The 24,535-nt window shown below is 46.2% G+C and overlaps 1 long non-coding RNA gene across 1 annotated transcript; it reads right to left on the reverse strand.

Annotated features, from left to right (window-relative positions):
- Window positions 1-3,813: 3,813 nt before the first annotated feature.
- Window positions 3,814-13,411, reverse strand: LOC148653907 (uncharacterized). Its single transcript, XR_015924874.1, has 3 exons — window positions 12,627-13,411; window positions 10,248-10,320; window positions 3,814-5,315 (listed from the first exon to the last, which is right to left on the reverse strand). It is a non-coding gene; the product is annotated as an uncharacterized LOC148653907 (long non-coding RNA).
- Between the last annotated feature and the right edge of the window lie 11,124 nt (window positions 13,412-24,535).

Consider the following 24,535-nt stretch of genomic DNA (forward strand, 5'->3'; position numbering starts at 1 on the left):
ACTTACCTTTTCTGATGACAAATTCTTGAACATGTTGTAAAACATAAAGAGAGTCAATTTCTGTAGAAGTTACCTTCAGACTAGAAGTCTTCTGATTGGTAGAATGTTCTGGCCACTTAATTATGCAATATTGTTTTGGAAAAATAACATTGCATTGCATTTCTGAGTGTTTATATGCAGCAATTTCTTCTGAATCATGTAGGTTTACTCTGAGTTTTTCTTGAGCCTGTAACTCTAGGCCAGGAATAAAACCCTTTGGGTTATGAAAAACAATTAATATTAATTACAATTTTAAAAAATAAGACATATAAGGATAAAAACTGGTAATTTGGTGGGCAACACTACTGTGTTTCACAGAGGATGTGAAACGCTCAGTGTTGTATCTCCAAACTGAACCTCAGTATCAAAATTTCAACTCAGTATGAGAAATTTCTGAGAATGTCTCTTTGAACATGAGGGTTACACCCAAAACTCACATCTTCTTCATAGGAACACTTCCTAATGAGAAGAGGCCTTTCTGTCCCTCTAAACAGTTTGCTAATTAGTAGTTAATTGATCCCTTTTTCTCATCTAGCTATCTCTCCAAAGAAAACGGGTTTGAAAAACATATCTGGATCGCTTGTTCCACACCCCTACACCTCTTTGTGTAAAGTAAAGCTTCCTGTTCTCAGATCAGAATGCATTTCCATGAAGATTCCACTTGGGACCTCAGGTTTGTGTTTCACCCATGATACAGAAGAGGTTGATTGGGTTAACAAAGCTATCATAAGTTGCTCTCGTGAAATCAAAAAGTCCAAAACCACACACGACTGGTGGTTCCTTCCTATCAGGGATGAAGGGTTCAGAGCAGGCTCCGGGCCAGGTTCAGCTCAGAGCCTCTAGCTCAGAAAGCAGGCCCAGAAAGAGAGGCCAGATGTGATGAGAGAGAGAGAACGTGATGTAGATTGAAGTTGGGCGCATTTCTAAAGCACAGAAAATCCTGCACGAAAAATCCCCTGCACTCCGAGCTGTGTCTGACAGTGCACCGCAACAGAGCTGTATGAGTAATGACAGCTAGTGCCAGAAAATCACTGCAGTAATTAATAGGAAAAACAGGGCGAATTTAACGGACTGTAAAAAAAAAGAAATAAATCCGAATTTATGATCCAGAGATGAAAGTCATTACAGGAGGCATCAAACAAACCTGACCTGACAGCCCCTAAAACCCTCTATCAGCAAGTCAAATCCTAATTGAATTACCCCTTCAACAAGGAGTAATGGAAGTCCAAGAATTTTGTGTTTTTATTTAAAACCTACCAACACTCGCGTGAGAGAGGTGGCCATAACAGACAGTGGGAGATCTTTAACGAGGCATCATGATCTCACAGTCTCCGGACTGAGAGCCGAACCAGAGGAACGTTTTAAGGTTTGAATCAGTTTTAAAGATGGGTTTGGTTTATGGAGACGTTTTCCATTCTATCTGTGATTTAGCCAGAGGCTGGATGGGTATTGGCTTTTAATTGGCTTTAGTCATACTGTGTTACAGCTGCTGCAGTGAAGGACAGTTGTGGCCAGTGTTTAATTTCTGAGTTCAAACTAGGGTTAAATTCAGGGCTGGGCAAAGGTTAAGAGGTTATAACTGTTAAACCTAGAGCATCTCGCTTGTCTGATTTCTAATAACAGCTCCTGTCTTAACTATCATTCTTTCTGGATCCCACACTGAGAGCTGCTGGAATGTACGTAGCTGGACTGTGCTTTTAAACTGCCTAGGGGCTTCAGCTTTTAGCAGAACACTGAAGCAGCTGCCTTGTCTCCAGTGTGGGGGGATTTACAGGTACAGTAGTTTCTCAATGAGATGTCCAGTGCGTGCTAATTAGCCCCCCAACAGGGGTCGATAGAGGTGAACGCCCCTACCCTTCACACCCTCTTTCTATGGTAGTGTCATCATCACCCTTTACCAGAACATCTCTTTTATTACCGAGGGGAAAAAACAGATTGTATCCCAGTCTGACACTGCTCTGTCCTGAAGCTTGTGATGAAACGAGAGGCAAGCTCCGATTAAGGGTTTTAAAATTCACTGCAAAAAAAACCCCGCAGGTAAGTGCAATGGAACTGCAACTGAAAGATTTTTCCTCTGTGTTCAATTGGAAAATCTTTTGAGTTCAACTAGTAGCCCGGGAAATTGCAATTTCTGGCAAAACGAAAGGCTCTATTGGCACACACCTTTCCCTCGCAGGGGTGAGAGAGAGACTGGCGATGGTATGGTTCTGTTGAGCTGTAATATCACAGCAGCCGACATGTGGGAGAATTTCATTTTCTCGGTCACTTTGCACTTTAATCAGAGGTCCATATAAAGAACAACACTGCAGAGCTGGGGCGATTTGTCAACCTGCAGATGAGTCCCAGGCTCTAGGAAAACAGCAAGGTGCCCTTCAAATATAGCAGCCTTGCTGGACGGTGCCAGTGGACTCCTGGGGGTTTGTGTTTATAGAAGGGGTAACAGCAACGTTACTTGTATATAACATACAGGGCCGTTCTGTTGAACTGCAAAGGATGCATCCACATCTTTTAAAGTGAAAATGTTTTAGCTAAACTTGAATGTCCCAGCCAACCATGTTTATAGGTGAAAGAAGCTAATAGCCAAGAAGGAACTGAAAAATCCATAACTGAAATACGTTGATTGCTTAAGTATTCTCCCACTTTCCTATGACAAGCCTGAATTAGTTCAGCTGCACGAAATGACAATGACAAGTTGCACAATTAGTTGAATGGCCTCTGTAGGTGGTTCACATGATTTCACTGTAAGGCCCGTCACTGTTGATTTCAAGCAAATATCCAACCATTGAATCGATACATCTGACGTGTATATGGAGCTTCAAACCTGTGCACCTCCAATAGGCACCAAGAAGTCTGTATATAAGGGGATAGGGATTTTGTTTACTGTATCATTTTAATATCCACACTGGTTCTTTGAAGGTTAGAGTAATGATCAGGGCTCTGGTTGTGCAATCAGAAAATCAGGAGCCCAAATTTCAGATGAGGACACTGCTCCTGCACCTCTGAGCAAGTCACATTACCCAGATTTCTCTGACGAACCCAACCAAGTAACCATGTGCTAAAATGTTTATGCAAAAAACAACAGATAATTGTAACTCCTGTAAATTGCTTTAGACAAAAGTGTCAGTCACATGACAACAGATCTTTTTTAAAGCTCACATCAGATTTAAAGCATACCATCGGGTGTTTTGTGATTACAATGAGAGGTGTACCAACATAAAAAGCAAACAATAATGAGTGCAGACTTGAATTTGCGAGCTAAATGCACAGGAGTCAACATGTAATTTTTTTTTCTATAGTTTCTTCTATAGCGTGAGAGAGCAAGGGATGAGATCAGTAAGGCAAGTCCTTAAGCTTGGGGCACAAAATGCCTCATAGGTTTGCAAAACTCTCCTTAGCCATTAACTGCAGTTACCAACCCTTGAATGACCATTCAGTTTATGCACTCACTGTCTGTAGCCATTAAAAATCCCAGGGCGTTTCTGGAAAATAGTAGGGTGTCCTGGCCAAAATATCCCCCTGGGCTTTACCAGTCATGGCCTCCTAATAATCCCCATCTCTAGACTGGTTTCATCACTCTGTTCTCCTTCCCACTAATAACTGATGTGTGGGGAGTGTACTGGCACATTCTGGCTGCTATTGCAGTGGAGAGGAGTCCCCATTACCTGTTGGGCCGTTTGGAGTGCCCAGAAAGTAAGTAAGTAGTGGGTATAAGGATTATTATTAATTTGGGTTGCCTGCCGATGAATCACCTTATTTACCATTTAGTACATTCACCTCATCTGGAGACACAGAGTGCTGTGCGGGTCCGCAGGCAGACTTCTAGAGAAACCTGCACAGCTCTCCCAGTGTTACAGGTGACTCTAAAGGGCCAGTAATCAGGGACCTAGAAAAAATGCTGAACCTCTGTAAAAAAAACCAACAAACAGCTGTCGATCAAACCCCGAATGAAATTCAGGCTGCAGCTTTATTAAGTGTGCTGGGAAAAGGATTATGAGTGTGTGGACTCCCACCAGCTCTGTCTGCCTCACACGCACAGAATTCCCCTGGAGGGTGCATAAAGGTAGCTGTGCAGGATGAATTTCAATTCCGCCGGAAAATATTAAACTGGGTTCTGACTCCAAAACTGCTGCAGCTTGGTGCCAGTGACGTGAGCCCGTCATTGGCAGGTATCAGCAGGAAGTGCGTGACTGCACTACAGCAACTGTGTTCTATAATGTGATCTCTGACAGGGAAATTACCCAGTAAATAATGAAGCCATTGGACGAGATTACAGAATCCAGTTGCCAGCTGATCTCTGGGATTTGATACGGGTTAAGAGAATCACTGAGATCAATTAAAAACGTGGGAATGCCGAAAAAGTGCATCAATACATTTGCACTCTCTCCAGCTGGAGGTCAGTAGAGGATGGGTTCCTTCCTTTCCCTGCCTGCTGTCTCCCAGCAGACAGCTGCTTACCTGAACCCTCTGATTCTTAAAGAACTCAGGTCTGATTTGGTAAAGTAACACAGGCACGTGCACAATGAGCTAGTCTACGCTTACACAAACAGGAACAGGGTTTCTGTGCCTCTGGGTGTGCCCGTGAGTACAGGAACCTATTTCTTTGCTTGCAGGACTCACGTATGTGCATGTAGCTCTTGAGTGCGTGCCTGTATGAGTAACTGTCTCAGCGCAGGAGTGCACTTGTGTACAGCTTGCAATAGGACTTGCAAACATGTCCAATATTTGAGGCGGCCACTCACTTCATCCCTGAATTCACATTTCCCCACACCACCCATCATGCATTCTAACCCCAATGAAATAAGAACTGCAACAATACCATTAAAATGCATACTGATCTAATTCATGCTAATTATGACAGAGCCTCTCTGCAGCCCGATACAAGGAAATGTCCACTCAGACAGCGGCATCTCAGCTTTTACCAGCCACAATTTGTTTTGATTTTCTCCTTATTTGTTTCACTTGTCCTTGATTCTGTAAAAGAAATTAAGAGATACTTTGACCAAGAGCCCTTCTTGCCCTTTGCTTTGTCTGGGGGCTGTCCAGAGGCCTTTGGGGACCACTTCAGCTCCTGTCACTCTTCATTGCTCCACAGTACAGAAGTAATGCAGGAAGTGTGTTAGACAGCCGCAGAGCCGAGTGGGAGCAGGAGCCCAGAAGAGCTTGCTGCGTGCTCGCTGCAGACAGTCTCGGATTTCCACAGCCCAACACCAGCAGTCAGTTTGGGTGCCACGCCAACAGACTAGAGTGCATCAGCAGGCAAGTCTGATAGGGTTTTTCTGCACAGAGAGAGAGAGAGACAGAGAGTGAGACAAGCACAGACAAGTGCATGGATCTCCCTCTCCGCTGGGCTCGGTAAAGAAGTGCTAGCCCATGGCATCGGCGTCGCCAAGGGATCGCTAATTGAGAAACAATCGTGACACAAACAGAAAGCAAACACGCCGATCGTGGGGACAGGCAACAGGGAGGGAGGGGGTATCAGTGAGAATACCCTGTCTGTGCATTTAATCTGTTGTCTGTGCAGCAGGCAGAGCAGCCCTGAGTGACTGCTGTGAGTGAAGGCATGCAGAGATATAGCCAGGCCCTGCTCCACCTGGTGCTGAGGAGGGCTGCTTCTTCAGTTCCTCCCCTGGCATAGCATCCAGCTGCCTAATGTTGACTGGCACAGAGCACTGGGAGTGCCAACACCATGTCTAGGAGCTGGGCACATTTGAGTATGTTTAAATTTAGACATATGTTTTTTTTTTTCCCAGAAGCAAATAACCCCTGGTGCTGCCCTGTCACTTGTCAGACGTGCCCTGGGGAAAATCCCACCCCTGCTCTCCATGCAGGGGTGGCCCGACGCTCCTGGCACCTCAAACAAGCACAGAATCAAGCCTTTTTCCAGCTTACTGCAGGTTTTTGTCTGTGTGATTCGCCAGGTCTCGACCCTCTGCGTCTTGTCCACCAAAAGGCCCTGCAATCTGGTTCCTTCCACAGTTGAAGAATTTCCTGATTGGCTGATCAATCCTTCAGAAAGAGTCATGTGATCCTTGGGGAGCCAATGAGGACAGACCCCGCCCCCAAAACTGACCATGTGTTCCTACATGGTGACACAAATATAGCAACCCGGGTCTTACTGAAGCCCTATAGTCCAGAGATACAGGCTGAGTAGCTAGAAAACTACAAATATAGAATAAAGCATCTAGTATTTAATTTAATAACAGTTCTAAGTCTTATATAGTGCCTTTCTGGATACTCCACTCAAAGTATTTTACAGGTAATGGGGACTCCACTCCACCACCACCACCAATGTGCAGCCCCACCTGGATGAGCCAGAGTGCGCCAGTACTCTCACCGCACACCAGCTCTCAGTGGGGAGAAGAACAGAGTAATGAAGCCAGTTCAGAGATGGGGATTATTAGGAGGCCATGACTGGTAAAGTCCAATGGGAAATCTGGCTGGGTAGGACACTGGGGTAACACCCCTACTCTTCGAGAAACGCCCTGGGATTTTTAATGACCATGGAGAGTTGGGACCTTGGTTTTATGCCTTATCCGAAGGACGGTGCCCTTCTTATAGTGTCCCCGTGACTATACTGGGGCATTAGGACCCACACAAATCACAGGGTGAGTGCCCCCTACTGAACCAGCAGCCTTAGCTCCCCTCCAGGTACTGGCCAGGCTCAGAGATGCTGAGCTTCAGTGGCTCACCAGCTGCGAGTTCCAGGGTGATATTGCTGCTGGCATTTACAAATCCTTTATCACAGGGTGCGCTCAACACCGGCTCCTGTATATCCGCGCTTACAGCATTATTCTCCAGTTCTGTTGCCATTACTCAGGAACAGGAAATAACAAGTCTCCGGCCGTTACAAAATCGGAAAAAAAGGAGAGTTTCCAGCACCAAGAGGGGCTCCTAATCCAGCGTCTCCACAGTTCACATCCCTCCGAACCTCGCGGAGACAGCCGCGGGGGCCTCATCTCAACATGCCCAGCCGTTAATCAGCAAGATCCACTTATTCGCATCAAAGCAAGGTGACACTCTCCGCCCTCGAGCGGAGAGGCGAGGAATTAATTGATTCATTAAGGAAAGCAGAGCGGAGATCTGCACCTCCCACTCAGGGAGACCGGGAGCTCCAGGAGAGCTCTGAGAGCACGGCGGGACACGTGCGGGTACAGTGCGTTCTGCTTTCTTTCAGGAAACGGCTTTTAGAGACCCCGGAATCAATTAAGTACTCACTACCAAACAGCCTAGAAGGACCACGTGGCCTCGTGTCCTCTGTGACCTGTCTTGTGTCTTATGCCAGTGTCTGCAGCATCGGCAGATGAAACGGTCACCTTCTGTGCTGGCGAAGAAAGTCCACTAAACATCCAGACACCGTCCGTGTCAAACAGAGTACTCTTCGGTTTCTGCTGTATACCGCATCCCTGACAAAACAGACTTTTTGACTGCAGTTCGCCTCCACGATTACAACTCTGGCAAGAAGAAAATAAAAATCACGAACAGGAGCACAGGCACGGAGAGAGGAAATTCTGTCCCTGGCCCTCGGGGCGATTCCACAGCGCAGGCCGGCGGGGGCCCGAACAGGAAAGGAGTTTATATCAGTTGCGAAGAAACGGAGAACAAATGGGAGCATCTTCTCCCGTTTAGCTGTGCATTCAATCCTTGTCAAGGGTTCTTTTTTAACCACCTGAAGGGATCCCTGGTCAATCTCTTGTGTTTCTATAAATGTTCCGTTTCGGAGAGCGAGACACTTGCATATGTATTCATATTCACGAAAAGACAGCCAGACGTGGTCCTGTAGTTGGTTTTTTTTTACCACACGTATCCTCGCCCTCCTGGTGCTCCGTCAAGTTCTCTCTGAAACGCCTGGTCCCTGTCCCTCTTGCACAACATGTGCAACGCCTAACCAAATTCAGAACAAAACCTTTCACGCACGCCGTTTTAATCTCTGTCAATCCAGCAGAGAAGAGGCTGCAAGGTTGTGACAGGGAATGTTGTAAAACATCGGGGCGTTAGCTTTTGAAGTCTCGTTGTGAGTTACCACCCTGATCCTCCTGCTCTCTCGGAGGGGTTCACAGAGCAAATCTCTCCACAATCCCCGGCAAGACCCCAGAGCAGAGTCGCAGCTCAAATTCACCCGGCTCTCTCCGTGACGATTTAATTGAACACAAGTCAGCTCCATTATCGGCAAGGGACCTTAAAGCAGATCGCAGAAGACGAGAAGATTATTGTACGTAACTTACAACTAATTCAGGGAACCTGCGCTGAGGGATTTGGCCACATGCGAAACCCGGGCTGTCGGAAAACGAGATCAGAGAGAGAAAACTCTCCGTGTGATTCAGGGAATTACAGAGCCCTTTGATGTGGAAGAGGGCTGATGGGAAGCCGAAAGATTTGTTTCGGCGAAATGGTTACTGCTGTCCCGGCAGGAGGGAACAGCAGAAGAGCAGGCACAGTTATCTCAGCCCAGTAGCTGTTCTGCACAGCACAGAGCCTTTCTTATTCCTTATATCGGCAATCATCCACATCTAAGGTTTCTCCAGTCTTTAGGATTACAGTACACTCAAGGGCTAATTGGACCTATTTAAGATACAGCCAGTCTCCACTGCTTGTTCTAATTAATTGCAAATTTAATTAAAGGCAGAAAGGGAGTACCACTGTACTGCCCACAGACATTCCTCTGCTCAAAGCTGTTTCACTGGTGCCAGATCATGCAGATCTACCTTTGCCCTGGCCTGTCTCTCTGAGGCCTGTTCAGCCCTGCTTTCCACAGCAGCAGTACAGTTCCCGTGCCTGCAGGGGGCAGTGTGACTCCTGGCCACTGCTGAATGTGGATCCAGGAATCTCATCCTGCTGCTTTATGGAAGATCCCGGACCGTCGTCTTCAATATCGTGGCTGGGCGTCCTTCGCTAGACAGCCACATCTCTCGTTATAAAGTCGTGCCTCCAGTTTCCAGCCCGTGCCCTCTGGCTGCTAAGTCATTACTGAGATTTCGGTAGTCTGTGTGCCTGAGTTTGTCACTGTATTTGCTGGCTGCGGGCAGTACAGGACTTATCATTATCTCTACTAGACACAGAATAACAGAGAAACACCCACAGAGCCACAGACATAGACGCTCTATGAGGAAGACTAAGTGAAGGTAAAGAGAAGTGATTTGGAGATCTTTCCCTCCCGGAGTTAATGCTGTTTTCACTTTCATTTTCTTTTCAACAGGCTGCCCCCCCCCTCCCTTTCAGCCATCCTGAGATTTTCATCATCTCCTGTTGTCAGCCTCTCCTCAGAAGAGCTGAGACTTAATCAGCGGATTACAACCTGTTCCGCCCAGATAAAAAGGCACCAGGAAACGGGTTTCCTCCGAATTCTACTGCAAAATATCTAAACAGACTTATCCGGCTCTTGTTGCTATAGAGCCAATTACATATATATATTCACGTGATTGTATAGAGACAATCACCCAGGAATTTCCCCATCGGCCTTCTTTTCTGGTCAGTCATTCCGAATGCCTGATCATATGGAGCAGTATATCATGTCATGAAACAATCCCACTCCTGCCAATGCTCGATATTGTGTCAGATATTGTGGGTGGCCTCATTTACTTTATCAGCTCTATAGTCTACGTGCAATCAGCACTGATTCCACACCCGAGTGTTGTTTGGATGGGCAATGGGACAGACTGCAAAGGGTGGAGACAGCAAGGAGGCACGTCCTTACGCAAAGGGTTGCGGGACCGTGGAACAGGCCACGCCGTCAAAGCCAAATCTTTCAAGAAACAGCTGGATGAGAACCTCAGGTCAATATGTTTCTCGCTACCATAGGGGCTGGACCGGGAGAACGGTCTCTTTTCATCTGTAGCCGGTGTTGTGTTTTGTCTGAGAGAAAGGGAGGAAGGAATGCTTCAGACAAGCTGCTCTCACACACAGGAGATTGCCCGTTTCATTTCAGGGCTCACTAGAGAACCGACTCTCAAGGTGGGGGTCCGTTCCTCTCCCACCACCACTGTACCTCCAGACACGGTCCCTTTCCCAGGAGAGCCTGTGGAGGGGATTTAACAATGCGCTCGACATCAATTGCAATCCCTGGCAGGATCCGTCTCTTCCTACTCACACAGCACCTGATTTGATTAGAGTGAAGGCAAGGCTCCCGTCTGCAGTAATCCCGCTCAGCGTGAGCACATTAAACTGAGATTCTTCTCTGTTCAGTGTCCTCCAGTCGGCACAAGGAACTGTACCAGTCAGAAGCTGGGAAAATGACACGGCGAGAACTGTGGTCCCCTGACTCGCAGAGCTGCCTCTCCTCGTGGCCTGGGACTAGTAAAAACAGATTAAGATCATTCTTCAACCCCTAATTAGCAAAGCCACCCAGCTACTGTCTTCTCCCTGCTCAGAGATTATTGAGGCAGAATTTCGTGGATCTGCACGAGAGGGCAGTGTTTGTGCACGAGTTCCAGGGTGCGCCACCAACTCACTGACAGAACAAGACAACACAATATCGGATTTCATTTTCCCAAGCTACTGTACTCCCCTTTCTTAAGGTGCCTGGAACACCACTGGAAACATATGATAGAAGCATATGTTTATATAATGTTTATATTATGTTTATATAAGAATATGTTTATATATATTTATATGTTATGATATAAGAACATGATATAAGAAAGAAATGATCCAACTGTGCGGACAAAATCCTAGAATTGATCAACTATTGCTGTGAAAGTGTTCACAGTATCACTTTGTTTCAAAGGGAGTCAATTTTAATGCTGAAAGAATCATTAATAAGATATTGATAAAAGACACACATCTGACTCCAGTTGATATCTATGCAAGGAACCACTTACTAGCAGACTATTGACATTGTGTTAATGGGCTCCCCAGTTATGGGTTAGAAAGGGATTATATGAGTATTTAACAGTGCTTATGCTGAAGCGTTACAATGTTCATTATTTATGTAAAATAGTCATGAAACAATCTGAACAATCTTCTTCATGATCATGCACTTTTGAAGTACTAAAGAGACATTCATGCAGGATGCAGTGACAATCTAGTGATTTCTTGCCTTGTTCTGCATGATCAATTCAGTCCCCAACCAGCATGTCTGAATGTGTAATTGCACCCTGTATCTCCATACTATAAAAAGCAGAGAACAATGACTGGTTAATCAATGAAAAGCATTGATAGTCTGATGTTGGGTCAAGGAGTAAAAGCATTAAGCTAGTAACACCTAATTACACTGATTAATGATGCAATATTAAGCACAAGACAAAAATGCTTTGTTTGCCATAAAGCTTTGTAATAAACCAACAAATAATGCAATGCAACCATAAAATATCATCTGATAAACTATACCATCTATGTAACAACTAACAATACCTTATCTGGATGATCCCTAACAAATATACTGAGAATCAAATGAAACACATCACATTGCAAGCGTGATTTTGGAAAAAAATGTAACAAAGATTGTGGATATCGATTAGATCTTTGGGCATCATTTTGATTAATTGATCATACATGATACACTCAAGTGACTGACTGGTGCAGAATAATTGTGGTAGAAAGCAGGTGTCACACCTGTACAGCTTTTATTGTTTCCAGCAGAGGCCACATGCATTACTTGTCTTTGTGACAATTAAAGGAGACCCTCTGTTGGTCAGTCCTGTAGCTGACAAAAGTGAATGAGCATAATGAATTTACCGGTGTCATGTCTGATACAACACCAGGACAGCGGTTACATAAAAGATTCTGCCACTTTCCTGAAATAACGTGTAGTAATTAGTGATGCATTTCTTTTGAAGCACAGGGTATATTCCCTAGAGACAATTCTAGTATCAATAAGCCAAAAGAGCAACATGAGCTGAAAGGCCTCCTATCTTTTGATAACTCCCTTAACAGTAAATTCTTACACTAAAGCTTTGAAGAAGACCTGAAAGTCGAAGGCTACATCCCTCTCCACTCAACGCTAACCAGAAGTGAAATCCAAGTAAACAAGCTGAGACCCAATAATGCAGACAGGCCTGGATTCTCACTCTATTCCACCAGCATGTCTGCGCCTGTGTCTGCAGATTGCCTGAAATCAAAATGCTGTCTGCAGTTATATCGCTTTCCAGGAGAGCTTGATTGATTCTTCAGGTCCCTTGTAAATTGTTCTGAATTGCTTTGTCCATTTTCACCCTGGTCTACTGGCTCCTTTCTGCTTGCTGAAGTGCAGGGTATGGTAGCCCCCCGACCCTGATGAATTGCCTTAGTCACTGCCCCTCCGAGCTGGGAGGGCAGCCTGTGAATTCTTGCAGAGGGGCTGTGCTGTGCGTACCGGGGCTCGTCTGCGAGTTATGTGTCTTCAAACTCTGAATGTTTGGTGATGCACCACCACTGCTATAGTCCGGGAGATGCTAACACCTGACTTTCAATCCGGGTCAGTCAGTCAGGGTCAGAGACTCAGTCGCCTGGTCTGATCATGGGCTCAGAACTCCAATAATCCCTGGGATTCATGAACAGAGATGTTAACGCTGGAAAGTCAGTGGGGTTCGAAACAAGGAAAGTGGGCTGGTTATATTTTTTTTACAATCACATTTGAAATGCAAAATATTTTAGACACTAAAGACTGCCCTTACCGCTCATACGAAACATTCCTCACAACGGAGCCGCCTTTTATCCCAAACATCGTCGTAATGCAAATCTTGTTTGGTGCCTGTCAGTTTTTTTCAGATTCAGAGCACTAGTGGTAGGACTTCCTTAGCAGAAACAATGGGCGATCACTCTCTTTTCTCACGCTTTTATAAACATCAGAGCAATACGCGTGCACGCCTTGACAGCAGGGCTCTGCTCCTCGGAGGAGAAGAGAACTTTAGGAGGTGAAGTACAGTCGGTCCGTGCTGCCTTGTGGGTCTGTTATGAAATGTGCTTGTTTGGTTTTCCCAGTAGATGGGATAATAGTTCACCGAGACCCTGCCCTTGTCCCCGTGCGCCTGTCTCGATGAGTGACGCAGGGTGGCGTCGCTGCCGGCTCTGCGTGCCAGGATGGCGGAACGTGAGTTTTATTGCTCTGGGTCTCTATGTTAGCTTGCGCCAGAGCTGTTCCACTATCGGGGATTACTGAAGGCGCACTCACAGTGCTGCAGTGGCTGTCTCCTTCTTGCTGAGCTGACTGCTAGGGCAGTGTGTTCACTGATCCCCGATAAGACTTGTTTCTTGCCATTCCAAAATCTGGTTTCTCCGGTTTGACAAACTTTTTTTTAATGAAGCATACAGCACTTCTTAACCCAGCTCGCAGCAGACAGGAAAACAGAAAGCTACAGACGAGTCTGCGCTGTGATGCAGTGGAAGTGTCCGAGTGCACAAACCTGCTTCCTAGATATGTATCATGCTTGTGAAAAGAGGAGTCAGCTCAGACACTGCCTGTTTTCCTCTGACTAAATTACACCTACAAGACTCAGCTCTGTCAGAATAAATTGTTCTTCTCTCAAATTCCAATGCAATTACAGTATATTGGCATGACCAGTGAAATATAGCGCTGACCAAGCAATAACATTTAGCAAGGCATGTACAACAAAAAAGATAATATTGCACATTTCCAGACATTTATACCAAAAAACATCATTATGTGAGAGGCTTCACTCTCTGTTCTTCAGGCTGTCTCAGGAGATGAGTGTGATGGCAATACTGATTCTGGTAAGTGTGGAACGTTTGGAATTTGTTATTTTAGGGAAGAATGTTTGACTTATCCTGCGGTATTTCTCACAGAGCAGCAGGAAGTTTAACTGTTCCTCTGCTTCTCCCTGCTGGTGGGAGTCTGTCCTCTCTGGGCAGCCATGTCTGCCTGTTCTGCCCAGTTGCTATGGTCAGGCTGTGGTCACAGAGGCATAACTTCAGCAGGGTCTGCTTCTCTTTGCTGTCTCTTGCCCAGGTCAGCTGCCCTGCCGTGTTTGTGGACCTATAGCATTCGGGTCCGTGTTGTGTTTGTGGCTTCTCTTTCTGACCTCCAGAAGGAGACACAACACTGCCCCCTGGTGGCCATCACCAGCAGCAACACCCTGAATATTATGTCTTGATTAGGATTCGGAGGCACCCGCCTAATGACACTTTCTTAAAGACAAAGCCAGGCCCGGTGCTGGGTAACGAGCTGCTTACAAAGGAGTGAGAAATGGCTTCTTTTTTCCTTAAGCCTCCGAAGAGCCTGCTGTGGCTCAGTGGCGGTGCCCAGTGTTCAGGATGTGGTTCAAAGAGGGGGGGATTAATGTCGTCCAAGTCAATCCGAGTCCCCAGCACTACGGTGATAATGCGCTGGAAAGAGGAGTATTCTGAGAAATGTGCCTGCTGTGGAATATCCAAGAAACATCTAAAAGGGACAGCAGAGGAAGGCAAATCTTTTTGCTTTACACCTCAAATAAGCCAGGTGAAAGGACTGCACTCTCAAAGCCTGTGCTGGAACAGATAAAGCCAAGGAGCAGGGGAGGGGAGAGGAGATTAAGGGCTGTGCTTTGTAACCGCAGCGGCTGTCTTGCTGGACACGCTGCCAGGCTGAAGGCTCACAAAAGGCTGCGTTTTCTTCCTCCTTCGCCTCGCGGAGTCCGGCCGCTGTGACTGCCTCCCGTGAGCTATCTTGGGAAGCCACGTTGCTCTTATCTGCACCAGCTGACTTTGCCAGCAGTTCTCCCTCCAACCCCCGACTCCTGCCTTTGTCACTCTGACCTGCTCCCGGGGGATTTTGAACTGGGAAAGAGAGCCTCTTGCTAGAAAAACAGGTTTTCTGTTGAGAACCTGCAGCGGGTCTGAATGGTTCTCAGGAATAATAAGCGCTGTCCCAGGAGCCCTGGAATGAGGGGAATGAGGAATGAGGGGCCAGAGATGACGTGCAAGAGATTGACGCTTGGTTATCCTGTTCCAGTCCAGGTCTTCTTTAAAGATGGAGCAACACACACTGATTTAATGCAACGGGCCTCTTCCACTGGAGCAGGGATCTCCAATCCAGATGGTTTTACAGCAGAGGGCTCCTGATTTGGGTTCATTTTCCCCCAGTGACCATCTGAAAGATTTCAATGAATGGTAAATATACACTGCTAACTACCGACTGCAGATTACAAATCATGTTAAATTGCACCCCTCTGTAAGCACGATCCCAAAGGCACCGGTCCATGAGAAAGTCATGATGTCCAGTGCACAGTACGTATGAGCGGACGTCTCTGATTGTGCAACAGATGCATGACTTCAACGCAGAGTGAAACAGAACTTGTCACATTGCCCATTGGGCTGTTACCGGTGGCTGCTTTGTGCACTTTCCCATGGTGCAATGTGAAGCATTCAATCTTAAGTGTTCCTTAAAGATCTTTGTCATTAACAGTAGCTAATATGCTCGGCTGACCTTCCCTATATTGGAAGTTGGACAATACTTAGTTTTATGATATGAAAAGGTTCTGTGTGTTGAAATTACTTCGGAATATGCTGGAGTTCAGTGCTCTGTATTTACCCAGTGTGGATGGAATTACCCCAGTGTCTATTGCAATCGGCGCATTATCACAGCACTGATTATCACAACAGGGAGAAATAGCATCCTCATTCCCAGCTCCAAAGTATTTCGTTTTGACCCATAGTGGCTTCATACACATAGGCTTCTTATAGTTGGTGGATATCTTCAAGCACCATAAAAATGGTGCCCTGTGAAGCAGTGTATAGTAGCGCACCTACTGTGCAAATGGAACCAAGGGACTTGTTCCAGCGGACAACTACAGCAACACTACCACCAGGGGGCAGTATACCGGCTCCCACACTGGAGCGCCAGCATTAGCCCCAACCAAACTCATGCAGCCCCTGCTCTCCCCATGGACCCATATGTATATTTCACTCACCATTGCCCCATGTTGCAGTCTTCCTGACACAGTGGTACTAAACAACCAGCAATCGTTATAAGCCTTCCGTGGATGTACTTCCACTGAAAAGCGTTCAGATTCTGGTAAGTTTCCCCCTGTGCAAAGTGGAACAATAGCTGAGACAGGTAGCTCAGAGCTGGAGACAGGTGATCAGAGGAGCAGAGGGGACACTCTGTGTGCAGTCCCTTGTTCCGCATGACAACACCAGCTTTCACATTCAGGAGCACGTCAGCACTCCCAAAAGCTTGCTTTGAAACAAAAGAGAGCTGCTTTTCTTACCTCATTATGCTAGTCAGGATACTGTGGGCACATGACCAGTTTTAGCACCTGGTTTTGCATTAAAATAGCCTTCGAGCTCCAGTTCCAGGTTTCCTGCTGTAATTGAGTTTACAGAGCTGTTTTGCACAGACCTAATTTCACCCGTGTTTTGTCACAATGAATCAAATTAACCTCCTGAGCACGGATTCAGAGAGGTGGCCAAGGTCTGTTTTGACAACAGAGCACAATTAGAATGAGGAACTTGCTACAGTGGCAACCGCAGGTACAGAGCCTGGAGGTGTGTGCATAGGTGCCGAGTGCAGTCTGACAGTATCTGCCTCTTGCCTTCCACTCAGCTCTGCTCTCCTGAGCTGTAAGGTGTCTTCATCACTCCTGCTCAGCTCTGCTCTTCCCTACTCTGTAAGGAAGGGCAGACCCTTCACTTACAGTATGGAAGGGTCTTACTTGTTCCTGCCTGTCACTGCAGACCTGCCTCCCTGAATCAATGAGTCAACACCCTGCTATACAGAGAGGTATGGAACGGTGTCCAGTGTCACTGCACACAGTAGCATGGACATTATTACCCTTCTGCATGAGGATCTGTGTCAGGCCCTGCATGCTGTCCCAGCTCAAGCAGCTAGACACCACTACTGCATCGCCTACATCTGTCTTTGTCACTTTTCTTCACTGTTTATTATTTATTTCACTTACTATCAGTGTAATTACAGTTACTTGCTGACACACATACATCTATGCTTCAACTGCGGTGCACATCTTTTATTTATGAAGTACAGTATTTCAAGAAAAAAAGCCGCATGCATTAAAAAAGAGAAAACGGCACTATTAATGTGCTACAATCAGAAGCATTGCGAAATGATCCTATGTGAGTTTATTCACTGCTGAGAGGGAGATGGAATATGACAGCTCGGAAGAGAGAATAAACTGCGAGCCTTCCCAGTTAATTGAAGGCAAATATGTCACTAAGTCAGTTAACGGCTCTGCGCTGTGTTTCCAGACAGGGGGAGAAGGGGCAGCCCCATGCCCCCAGGGGCAAATTGGGGTATCCCAGGGCCAGCAGTGTCCACCCAGCAGAGCTTGGGATAGGCCATGAATCACACCTCCTCTTCTCCTATCGAATCGATAACTATTCATATAAATGGGAGGCAGCAGAAAAAATGAAAGTGCTCATTAAAAGTTATGATGCTTAGTCCAGGGCAGAGCAATTAATCTCATCTCTTCCCTCCGGAGCTCTGCTGCCTGCGCACAGCACGCACTGATTAAGGATTTACAGCATGTGCATGTATTACAAATTGTGACTAGAATGTCACTTTCGGTCATAAACACACCCCCATGGCAGCAGGAGCTACTTTTATTGCAGCAAGCTGTCTCCAAGTCTAGTTGTTGTTGTTGTTGTTGTTGTTGTTGTTTTTTGGCACAGTTACCCCCCGGGTGGACCAATAAGGGCCTCCTCGCATTGCCAGTGACAGAGAGCGGACAGCCAGCATGCAGCAGCCCCACTCTGGGGAGAAGACAGAGCATCACATGGCGGTTGCCAGGCAACGCAGCGCTGAGGCCTAAACAAGCTGGACTGTTTCTGCCGCCATTTAGACTCTCCAACTTGAGGCCCACTTGCCCCCTCTCTGCTCACAGCTGGACTGAGTGGGGGGAGTGCCCGTGTCTGCCAGGAGGAGGAGTGTGCCCTCCAGATTCCTGATGGTATGAAAGATACAGGCAGCAATCCTCAGAACCTCCAGAATGCCCCATTCCTACTGGCTGGAGCAGAGGCGCCGGAGCCTCACTGACTTCCGGCTGAGCTCCGAGTTGCTGAATGCAAAACCTTCAATGGAAGTAAGAAACCGTTTAATTAGACCTGTTCATGATATTGGTTCAAGCTCTTTAAACAGTGGGAGACTTCAGGCTAACTAACATTGAACCTTAGGAGGTGAGAATAGTTTAAAAGGTCCAATTAAGCAAAGTGTTCTTTTGGTTTAGGGATCAATTCCTTGATGAATGAAGGGCTCAGCTGGAATGAAGAACCCGACTAGATTTCTGTAGTTTGCCCCAGCATACCAATGCTTCTCATTGACTGGACAATTTTTTGAGTACAGGTGGTGGCACAATTACTCAGTCAAGGACTGCGGTCAAGGGCTTAGTCAGAATGACACATGTAGGGTAAAAAAATAATTATCTAAAAAACACTCCTTTATTTAGTCCTGCGCTAATTACACTTTCACCCTGTTCACCTCTGCACACACTCTGCTATTGCTCCTGAGATCACTCCTCACATTGAGGGGTGCTCACCCCTGCCTCTCACACACTAAATATAAATCTATATGCCTTCTGGAATATCTCACCAGTTCCTTATGCTTTAAAGGGAGATACAGTTCCACGAGCAGCTAGGAAATACAAATCAATGTAGATGCTTTGCATATCTGGGTGTGCCTGTACAGAAGAGTCTTCGGGGCCTCAGTGACTTTACCCACCTGGGTTGGATCAGACGAAGAGATAGGAATTGTGGGAGGCACTGTTTGCCCAGGGGCTTTCCAAACAGGGCACAATCACGGGGGCTAAACAGGAAAAATGAGATTTATCAGAGCGGGGTGTTTAAAGACAGCAGGTGACGGTGGCAAAGAGCTCTGCTTTGACTGAAGCGATCAGCTGTACGGCAGGAGTCTTTAAGAGCCTCGGTGTGTGTCCGGGTGTGGGGCTCATGTCTTCTCCAACACATCACTGAAGTGATAAAGCTGATAAAATATATTAAAAAACATGTTTAAGAAAAAATCCAGTCACAGCCTGTTCGACACTGCATATCAGGTGCCAGGCTATGATTTTCAGATTGCAAAATTCTGGAAGTTTTGATAAAAGCAGGCTTATCTATTTTTAATACACTCTTATTGCTTGGGGACATCTGCGGTGTAGCTTTTCTTACTTGATTATTTCTTTTTTTTTTCCCCCGATCTTTGCCACAATTAAATTGTAGCGCAGTGTCAGCCTGGATCTTGCTTTTGTATCCAAACGACACTGGCTTGTGCTGTGGGTCTATGCGTTTCCACAGTCAGAGAGCATGTGAGGGGGGGGGAGGGCTACCCCAGCACTGGAGGGAGATGACTCCTCTAGAGGAAGAGAGCAGGCGACAGCATGCATTCACTTTTTAAATGTCAGGTAAGTGCAAAAGAGCACCAGCTAGGAAAGGGCATGGTGAGATAAAAGGGCTTTATTGACATCTGCTTTGGCTGTAAATGGTCCAGACAGCTGCTGGAGTCTCTCTCGCTGACCAGCCAGGAGGTGGGATTCTGAAATGTGAATATTTCAGTCTCTCTTAGCTCCTGCTCTGCTGGCAGGATTTTTGTTTTTTGTGTGCACGACACCAAAATCAAATGAAGGAACTGCTGTCAGAGATGAAAAACGAGACTGCGATCAAGCAGGACAGGGCCCCACCGAATCAGAGGACACAGCTGGAGAACATCACCGAAAGAGAAGGCAGTAAGAAGAGATTGTACTGACACCACGGCAAGCTCCAAAATCTCCAAGCAGATCACGGGGAAGGAAAAATACATTTCGACAGCAAATCGACTCCTTTTGTTCCGGAGCTTTACATACGGTAAATATCAGAGAAATAAGAGAGGCCAATACCAAAAGATATAAGTGGAAGCTTTCATCACCTTCAGGAATTGATTTTTCTGATTGTACTGACAGCAGTTTGCGTGTTCCTGACAATTCAGGCTCATCTTGTGCAGCGAAGATCACCTTTAAGCCACCCATATCCTAGGTGGGAAACATACTTCACATCCACAACATCTCATTAGGTATTGAAAGTTTTTATCCTTCTCAAACCATTAAAAATTCACCAGCAATGTGACCTTATCTGCTTCTGAACTAACATAAGGAAAACGCCATTTAGCCATTAGCAGACAGGTGAGGGTCATGGCAATCTGGAGATAATCCCCAGAAGCAAGGCAGGACTGCACTGTGGACACTAGCTCATTGCAGGGCACACAAAAACACAAAAAGAGCAAAGGCATTGATTAATGAAAATGCATACGCACACAGGGAAGAAATGCAAACTCTATATAGAAGGGATCTTAATCCAGAATAAACCACAGAATCCAAGAACTATGAGGCAGCAGCATTCACCACCTGCTACTTCACATGAATGATCACTCATTCAAGTCTCATTTATCATTGAAATGATTTATGAAGGCCCCATGATTCCCCCACGATAGTGGCAGGATGCTTCCTGCTCTGTGTGGTTTGTCACAAGGCTATAAGGGTGACACCTGTGCACCAGTGATCCACTCAGACAAGACACCTTGCTCTTTAACCCAGCATTGGGAAGGTCCTAGTATTGCGCATTTTGCCATCCGTCAGAAATGGACTCTGAACTTGAGCTGTAAGCAATGTGAGATCTCTAATAAGGGAGGAGAGTCAAGTGATTGGAGGGCCCTGTGTCTGAAAGAAGTTACGGAGCCAGAGCCGTGACCAGTGAAGAGCAAGAGAAAGGAGACCCTCGTGAGAAAGGGTCTGACCCTTTCCTGTGCAGTGGTGCAGAATCAGAATCACTTTTATTCACCAGTACGTGTCAGGTACAGGAGTTTGCCTTGGGACACTGGGAACCTGCTCAACACAAAAATCACACAGGTGCAAAAGGAGCATTAACATTACTGACTTAATCACATTGGACAATATACTAAAGATGGGGAGACACAAAACACAGTCACAAACTGTGTGCTCACAGTACAGGACAGATGAGTAGAACATGTAGACACTACAGTGTATATAAGACACAAGCACATTCACATTTTACAATGCAGTGAACAACATATGAACCAAGTTGACAAAAATACGAACTCAAAGGTTTTCAGCTGAAATGGGGAGCTGTAGGGGGAGGATGCTGGTTAAGCAGAAAAATGGCATTGGGAAAGTACAGCTCTCTCCAATAGTGCTCAGGAAGCCTGGGTCAAAGAGTCAGGACCACAGCATGCAGACCCTCCTAAAACAAGCCAGCCTGAACTGAGTCCTCTATTTATATACACAAACCCAAAGTATAAATATTATTTTAAGCACTGTATATATATATAGACCATGACCTCCAGCCACAGAATACTGTGTTAGTTTTATAACCTGTGGCAGGCAGGCGAGCAACTTCAATCAGGAAGCTGTCCTTAGGGTCCGTGTTAGGGATACAGTGTAACTGGTGGCCCTCATGGAATCTCTGGAGTGAACTATCCAGGAAAGAGGAGAGGTTGAAGAAACTTCATCATTTCGGCCTCAGAGAAAAGACAGCAGACAGGCTGATCGAGGTCTTCAGAATGATAAGGCGAAACAATGTTGAAACCTCTAAAAAGCCAGTTTCACACCAATACTAGGACACAGGAGTCACCAGTGCACACGATGGATTACTTGAACTGATTACTGCCAACACGTTAAACTCCACTGCATATGCAGACAATATTCTTGCAATTTTTTTTAGCTACATGTCACTGTAACTCCATTCTTTAAGGCAGAGAAAACAATCATTCATAAGGATAACCTCCTGTATTTAAACCAGTGAATGGTCTCACATATTGAAAGGGAGATAACTTCAAATGTCTTACCTTCACAAGACAAAATGGAGTCCTGTCCACACTGAGCCAGGACCACCCATTGTGAAGGCATTTTTACCATTGGTATTAAAGAGCACCACCTAGTGGTTCAGCAGAGTTAGTCCCCCAGCCTAAATCCTAGTGGCAGGGAAGCCAAATCAGGATGATACTGTAACGCAACGGGGGCTCAGGCGGGCGCCCTTGCCGCATTAGGTCAGCCCCATCCCGACTGAGGCTCGAACCCGGGACTCCCGCGTCTCTCTGCAGCGACCTAGCCCCGTGAGCTAAAGAGAGATCTCTCTACAGCCCAGTAGCTGTAGTCCTGCTTTCACAGGGAAGGGCGGTGACATCACCTGCTCTGGTACGCCGGCTCTTACACAGTGCCTGTCGGCCGTAAGCGTTACAATACACTGGGAGGTTGACACACTGAAACACTGTTTTTTGGAATCATAAGTCTGAATCAAAATGCAATAGAATCTCAGTGCATAGAAAATGGTGAGCTCCAAAGCTTTTTCTCGATAAAAAAACAAAAACAAACTTGCTAGGCGATTTCACAGCACATTTGCCGTGTTCACTCTATGGATGGAAAAGGCATAACTATTAAGATTGTAACAGCAAATACAAGAACACATACTGAGAGGCATTAAAGCACGAAGGCCCCAATACTCATTCCTGGGGTTGTTAATGCCTCTAAGTACAGTATAGATGAAGGTTCAGGGCATGGCCGTTGCCTGAACCCTTTCCACCAGCGGTATTTATTCACAGAATGATTTTGTCATCACTCCACGCGCCGCTCTCTGACCGGGGAGTGGAGTCAGCACTGTGCTCGGCAGCCTCTCACGCCCGTTAACCTTATGCATGAAGAAGAGGAAGTCCGGCTGGTTGTATTGATGGGATCACCGCGAGAACGGGCTCATCTCTTTTGAAGCTGCGTGGCCAAGGGCCTGACCTGTTTCTCTTTCAGACGGATACCAGCTGGTGTATCTGTTGCGCCACAAGATCGCCAGGCCTTTCTGGTGTCCGAGAGCCTCTCGAAGCTGGAAAGCCACCAGGAGGCTTAACGAGTGCAGCTCATGAATGCAACATGCACCACAGTCTGCACTCTTGGTCAGAGGTGCTGGCACACAGGTGAGGTGTACAGGTTTCCATGGTGGAACACAGGAAAGCTTTTAATAAAAAAGGAGCGATTCTGCACATCACAGCTCCTGCAAAGCATAAGTGGTTTCAGTTTAATACATTAATACCTATAGCCTCCTTTTCTAGTAACGGGTCTGCTAAAGGGCTGGCTGAGTTTGCTTTGAAGACCCTTGAACAGGGTCACTCTGAAACTACTAACCTACAAGAACATCAGGAATGAAAGGGTCTTACCACTGATTGAATCTTTGTTGCACAGCTGCTACTGAACATACTTCAGCTTCTTCCTGCACTCCATCTGAACAGTTTTCAAGAATTAAAGGTTGGCTCCACAATCGCTGCTAGAGAGCAGATCAGGACGTGTTTCTTACCGACGGTGCACTGAGCTCTGGTGCATCTAGTGGTTCAGCACCATCTTGTGCCCAGCCAGTATTGTTGTGCAGAGCAGTGAACACTTCTACCGGTAGACACCCTAGATCCCCTCAATCAATCCAGGCAACAGACACCAAGTTTTGAACTCAGACAGTGGATTGAAACCAGGACCACCACCACAAGAAAGGGGGCACTTTCTCTTGTCTGTGATGAACATTGGTCTTGTCTTCTGTCTGCAAGAGAAGCCCACCACTGTGGGGGAGCTGCAGGGAGGCCGAGTCCCTAGTCCATACAGCAAGCATTACATTCTAAAGGGCAAGAATGCAGCTTCTAAAATAAATCTAAAAACAATAATCCCCAAACTCCTGAAGAAAAACATCACTGGAAAGGTTTTGCTACACTAGAAGCATGCATTCTTTCCTCAATACAAGGTGCCCTTTCTTGTTAATTGTTTGCTGATGTTCTTCACAAACAGAGAACAGAGCCGCCTCCTGGTGTGGCTTTTGATCAGTGCCAGGCAGCAGATGGCTGGGAGGCGTGATGATGATGATGATGCTGTTGCTGTTGCTGCTGGTGATCAGGAGACACCAGGTGCAACGTGCAGGCACAGGGCCTGTCTGGCTCAGGTGAGATCAGACACTCAGAATGCACTGCGCCGAGCACTTCTGCAGGACAATTTAAAGGAGAAATCCAGTCTTCTCTCTCTGGGACAGGGGAACAGATTGTAAGGTGATCTGCTGCCCTCACCCAGCCTTCCCTAAAGAAACGATCCTCACATGCAGTCATACAAAATGAACTGAAATGAGAATATAGATTACAATTGCAGGAAGAAAGATGAATCTTGTCAACTGGAAGACCAGACGTATTACATTTGTGTTTCTGGGAGAATGTACATTAGGTTGGGCTGTAAGTGTAACAGAGCCCAGTCAAAATAAAACAGCCTGAACACAGCTTCCTCACCTTCCCTTGCACATAAACCTTTACAGCTCTGAACACAGCCACAAACCAGCCCTGTGATCACCTTTATATATCAAAATTAACCTTTGCCACACACCCATGTGAGAATGTCTCCACTAACCCTTCAACACGTATCTCATTAATTCACTAATACTCACCCGCTGTGTCTAATTACAACAATAGAAGCCTTTATCGGCCTCTAGAGGCAGGTCAGCTGTAAAGGCAGTCTTTGTCGGCCCAGCCTGTGTGGATACTCCTACCTATAGTATTTTCCTCTGGAGTGTGAAATGACCCCTGAGGTGAATTAGAGAACAGATTCAGAAGGGTTTGCTTGAGTTGAGAAGGACTAAGGGC

Source organism: Lepisosteus platostomus, chromosome 10 (genome assembly GCF_059453375.1).
Source record: "Lepisosteus platostomus isolate fLepPlt1 chromosome 10, fLepPlt1.hap1, whole genome shotgun sequence".
Lineage (NCBI taxonomy): Eukaryota > Metazoa > Chordata > Actinopteri > Semionotiformes > Lepisosteidae > Lepisosteus > Lepisosteus platostomus.